The sequence below is a fragment of the Sorex fumeus genome, unplaced genomic scaffold (assembly GCF_029834395.1).
Source record: "Sorex fumeus unplaced genomic scaffold, SorFum_2.1 ptg000094l, whole genome shotgun sequence".
Taxonomy (NCBI): Eukaryota; Metazoa; Chordata; class Mammalia; order Eulipotyphla; family Soricidae; genus Sorex; species Sorex fumeus.
This window is the reverse complement of record NW_026606151.1, coordinates 23,353,046-23,359,045: the sequence shown is the minus strand read 5'-3', so window position 1 is coordinate 23,359,045 and position 6,000 is coordinate 23,353,046.

The following is a 6,000-nucleotide window of genomic DNA, read 5'->3' as shown; positions in this document are numbered from 1 at the left end:
AGGCTAATGTCTTGGGTGGGAGAGAGAGCACAGCAAGTAGGGCGTTTGCCTTGCACGTGACCAACATAGGTTCGATTCCTCCGTCCTTCTCGGAGAGGCTGGCAAACTACTAGAGTATCCTGCCCACATGGCAGAGTCTGGCAAGCTCCCTGTGGTGTGTTTGATATGCCAAAAACAGGCACAACAAGTCTCCCAATGGAGACGTTACTGGTGCCCGCTAGAGCAAATCGATGAACAACGTGAGGACAGTGCTACAGAGCTACAGATAATGTCCTAGTTTGTAACTGCCTTTGTTTAAAAATGGGGTAAATACCCATAGTTTACTACTAACTAAGCAAAGAAATATCATAGTCTTTTTTTTTAAATTAATTTTTTATGTTACACATTTGATAACATGGTTATATTATTGTTAAACTTGAGAGCATTGATATATAAAATTACTGCAATTTTGGATACCACTGTATCCAAACAAAGTATCCAAGACTCCCCACCGTTGTCCCTGTGTGACCTGACATTGGTCTTTCCTTCTCCTCCCTTCACTTGTAACACTTGTCATCCCGTTGCTCATCTATTTGCTCTAGCAGGTGCCAGTAACATCTCCATTCACCCCTGTCACATGCTAGTGTAGCCCAGTGGTGTCTTCTTGCTCCAGGAAAACAAGGAGCATCAAACCATTTATTCAGGGTCTTGACGAAGAAGTCTGGCCACCTTGCAGGTGACGGCCAGGCCACCTACGTCCATGAAACCCAGTCTGCAATGGCGCTAGTCCTGCGGTCATCTCCAAATCACATTATCCGTCCGGCTCATCTGATGTTTGATGCCTTGGCATGGAGGCCAAGGGTTTGTCGTTGTTTGATCCTACCCAATATCATTCAATATTTTTGGCGTATCGATCTGTATACCGCAGAGAAGTGATATTTGCTCTTTACTTTCTGTCTTATTTCACTTCATATGCCTTGCAATTCCATCAACACAACAGCCGACTGTATTATTTCACCTGTTCTAATGACTGCACAGTATTGCGTTATCTATATAATAACTTCTGTATCTGATAGTACAGTGGGTAATGTGCTTGCTTTGCACCCTGTCGACCTGGGTTGGATTCCTTTGCCGCTCTTGGAGAGCCTAGCAAGCTACTGAGAGTATTTCGCCTGCACAGCAAAGCCTGGCAAGCTCTCTGTGATGTATTCGATATGCCAAAGACAGTAACAAGTCTCAGAATTTGTTGTGAGACGTTACTGGTGCCCACTCGAGCAAGTCTATGAACAATGGGAGGACATTGCTACAGTGCTGCTGTATCCCTTCATCTGTCATTGGACATTCCAAGCCCTGGCAATTATATTAAGCTTTGCAGTGAACACAGTTGTACTTAGTTTTTATGTAAATTTTTTGTTTTTTTTGTCTGAAGGGTCAGATGCCAGAGGTTGAATTGCTGCATCATCTTGAAGGTCTATTCTTCCTCTTTTGAGAAATATTCACAAAGCTTTTTCATAGACACTGAAACAGGAAACATTCCAAAGAACTCTGAATGTGGGTTCCTTTCTCACAGCACTGGTTATTCCAATCTTTTTTAATATATGTCTTATACGTGCCAATTTCACTGCTTTGACATATGACAGCAATGGCATTTTTATTTATTTATATTTTCCACTACCTTGGTACCAAAAGACAAGGAAAACTTTCTCAGTCTGTGAGTCATCTGTTTGTCTTCTTCAGGAAAGTGTTTATTTTTCTTTTCTCACTTTTGATTTCACTTTGGAGTTGAGCATTTTGATAGCCTTCTTTACTATGGATATTAGCCTTTAGGGCTGGAGCCATAGCACAGTAGGTAAGGCATTTGCCTTGCATGTGGCTGACCCAACAGACCCAGGTTCGATTCTTCTGCCCCTCTCGGAGAGCACAGGAAGCTACTTAGAGTATTTCGCCCAAAACGCAAAGCCTGCAAAGCTACCTGTGACGTCTTTGATATGCCAAAACACAGTAAAAGTGTCACAATGGAGACGTAACTGGGCCTGCTCGAGTAAATTGATGAACAAAGAGAGGACAGTGACATTAGCCTTTAATTGAATTATTGTGTGCAAATATTTACTCACATTCAACTGGGTGTCTTTTAATTTTAGCCTGTGGGTAAGGTTTTGGCCATTGAAAATCTTTTTTACTTGATGTAGTTCATTTGTTTACCTGGGTTTTACTTATTTTTGCTCCCATTATCAAATAATTGAGTATTCGTTTGAGATCCATATCCTGGAGAGGGCTGGTTATATTGACCTGATAAATTTCATGAATTTTGGTCTAATATCATGGTTTCATTAACCATAGTTTATTACAAAAGATTGACATATTTCTGTCTGAGATCAGGAACAAAGCAAAAATATTTCTTTTAGCAGCCTGTATCCAATGTACTCTTAGAAATCCTTGCCAGAACAATTGGGCTAGAAAAATAAGCCATTGACATCCAAATTGGAAAAAGACAAAGTGAAATAACACTATATCTGACATGAAAATGTGCATAAGAGAAATTAAAACGTCATGAAAAGGGAAAAATTAAAAATTTAAATGCGTGAAATAAATGTCCAATATTATATTCAGCTTAAAATATGGGGAATATATTTCAGAAAACAACTTATAGACATTAGCAATACAATGAAATTAAAATATAGCATCAGATTATTCAAAAATCAAATTATCTTTTACATTCTCTACCTGCAGAGATGCCATTTTCTCAATGACAAAAATTTTCAGTATTATGCTGTTACAGGTGGTGTGATTGGAGCTGGACATTGGAGACCTGAGACTAGATTGTCAACAACTTTGTACATGATGGTGCCCAAAAGTAAATATATAAAATAACGTCTGTATTTCTCTGGTTCTACCAGGTCATTTTGAAATTTAAATATTTATTTCTAACGAATGTCTGCATAATAATCAAGTAATCTGAGGCAGAAAAGCAAATGGGTTATGGGATATTTTCAGGGAGACTTGAGCTTGATAGAAGCCTAGAGAGATTGGTAGAAAATTTTGGAGCTTCGAGTGGCTAGTGATGTTAGAGTGTGTGCAATCTCATCAATTCTTGTATGTGAGGTTTTGACCAAACTCCAGTGTTAGCTGTTAAATGAGCTATGAATGTTATATCTAACTTTTTTCCATCGTCACCACAGAAATTACCAGGGAAACAAAATTAAGTAGAACATTGTTTAATTCGTATTATTTTCACATCTGATTTTGTAGGGTGATGCATCAATTATTCACAGGTCATTTTTCTGGAGCCCAAAGTATGATGCTTTAGTTTTCCAAGAAGCACATACATAAAAGGATTTTATCAACCATAAAACATTACCTAAAATAAACTTCGATATGTGGGTCCAGAGAGATAGTGCAACACTAGGGCTCTTGCCTTACATGCTGCTGATTAAAGTTTGATTCCAAGCAACACCAAAAATCCCCTAGTCCACCAGAAGTGATCCCTGAGCACAGAAACAGGAGTAACCATTAAGTAGATCAGGTATGGCACGAAACACAATAAAAACTAAATTTAGCAAACAATTTTATGAATATTACCATTTATATATTGAACTTGTCTCCCAATAGGGAATGAATGGAAGTAAGTGCTCCTTTCCTTCTTTGAAACATCTTTCTGAGAGCCAACTTTATGGCTTTGTTTCTCAGGCTGTAGATCATTGGATTCAATGCCGGGGGCACTACCGTATACATGATAGTGAGCAACATGTCCAAAGCAGTTGGAACCTCAGAATGAGGCTTGAAAAACTCGAAGGTGGAAGTAGAAAGAAACAAGATGACGACAGCAAGGTGGGGGAGGCAAGTGGAAAAGGCCTTGGCTCTGCCCTCCGCAGATGGCATCCTCAGCACGGAAGAGAATATGTGCACGTAGGAGAACCCAATAAACGTGAAACAGAGAAGTGCCAGGAAAGCTGTAAAAAGAGTGACGTCTACCTCATTCATAAACTCACTGGAGCAGGAGAGTTTCAGGATCTGGGGGATATCACAGAAGAACTGGTGAATGATGCGGGGGCCACAAAAGTGAATGGAGAAAGTAGCTGTCGTATGCATGACTCCAGAGATTGTCCCAGTGACCCAGACGCCAGTGACGCCATGGACACAGGTTCTGACATTCATAATGACGTTGTAGCGCAGGGGCAGGCAGATGGCCATGTAACGGTCATAAGACATCACCGTGAGCATGAACACCTCTGCAGAACCACAGGTCATCAAAGCAAAGCACTGCAGGATGCATTCCCAGAGGGAAATATTCCTGCTGTGCTTGAAAGAGTTGTAAATGAATCTCGGCACAGTCACAGAAATGTAGCAGAGATCCAACAAGGAGAGATGCTTCAGGAAGAAATACATGGGGGACTGGAGACTGTCATCCAGGGAGGTCATGGTGATGATGAGCATGTTGCCAATTAAAGCCAAGAAATAAAAGATCAAGAACACAGAAGCATAATAGCTCTTCATCAGGTTTAGATGAAAATCCCATGAGAAGAAACCCACTTGTGGTGAAATTATCCATAGCCTCTGACCTCTTGTGGTTGACTGCAAGACAAGATGAAATCTGTTGAATAGAATTATTTTTTTTGATAATTCAGGCTTTGTGTAGTGATAACTATCTCAATCCAGTAGGTCTATTTAAAGAGAATGGCTATTGGATATAAAGAATTATGCATTTAACATTGCCATTTCAATTTTACAAATGACAATAATGGAGGATCCTCAGACAAAGACGAAAAGAAATCAAAGTACAGGAGACTAGGACATATATCAAGGGTTTTTAGGTGATGTTTTGTTGATGAAACAGACCTTCATCCTTTTTATTGTTTTACTTATGATTTTTGGAAATTTCTAGAGTTTGTTTTTAGGCCACTCTCAGTGATGCTGATAGCCACTCCCTGCCCTGTTCTAATGGCTTTCTGGGAACCAGCTGTGCAGGACCAGAGCGGTGGTTGCCTGCATGTAAAGGATCACTTTGCTGCCTCATGATTTGATCCCTTGCAACAGTTGGTTTCTGAGCATTGCCAGTGAGCCCTCAAACACTGGGGGCCATCAAACACTGCAAGACTGAATCTCTCATCCCCACATGAAATGATCCTAGGGGAACCTCTTTTGGGGTCCTAGCTCTGAACTGTAACTGTGTTTTAGAGGATATCATGAGAGTGGCCCAGGGGTCCCATCAGCAGTGGCCAGGTTCTCCTGCCCTTAATACACCAAACATATATACAGACAACTGCACATATGTGCACATAAAAATGTAACTATGAGGAAAGTGCTCCCTGGTACTGGAGGGCCATAGGTGAATGGACCCTGAGGCCCTAGAATGGAGCAGCTGCCCCTGTGTGTGAGAGTCTCTGGGAATGGTTGCAGGTCCCTTGAGAGCTGCTGTGAACAGCCCTCTCCCTCCAAAGTGCCCTTCATCCCTCACACCTCTTGTAAATAAGCTTCTAAACTCCATTCACTGTCATAAGCCTCCCTATTTACCCATCACTACAGAGCACAGTGGCTCTTGTGGGAGGTTTCTAATTTGGTCATGCTTGAGGGCAAACGTTCCTAATGCTTTTTCTTCTTTCTCAAGTTTTTCTTCTTGGAATGAAAAAAGATTGCCAACTGGTTTTACAGTAAGGTGGAAACAAAGGACCAGAGGGGAAAACTAACCTTAGGCTCTGGGAAAACTCTGTGATTCCCTAGAGAAAGGAAAGGAAGGTAGGAGATGAGGCTGCAGACTTGTGAGCAAAGACACTGGATCCAGCCAGCCAGTGCCCACCCAGGACCAAGAGGACAGGCACCGTAGCTGGACCAGAGGGAGTAGTGAGGCTCATCTGCACGATGTGAGGTGATTGTGGTTAAGTCCCAGGATGTAAAAGTGCTGGGTAGGCCAGAGCCATATCACAGCCGGGAGGGCACTTGCCTTGCACGAGGCTAATCTGGGTTCATTCCCTGGCATCCCATATGATCCCCCAAGCACCACAGGAGTAATTCCTGAATTCAGAT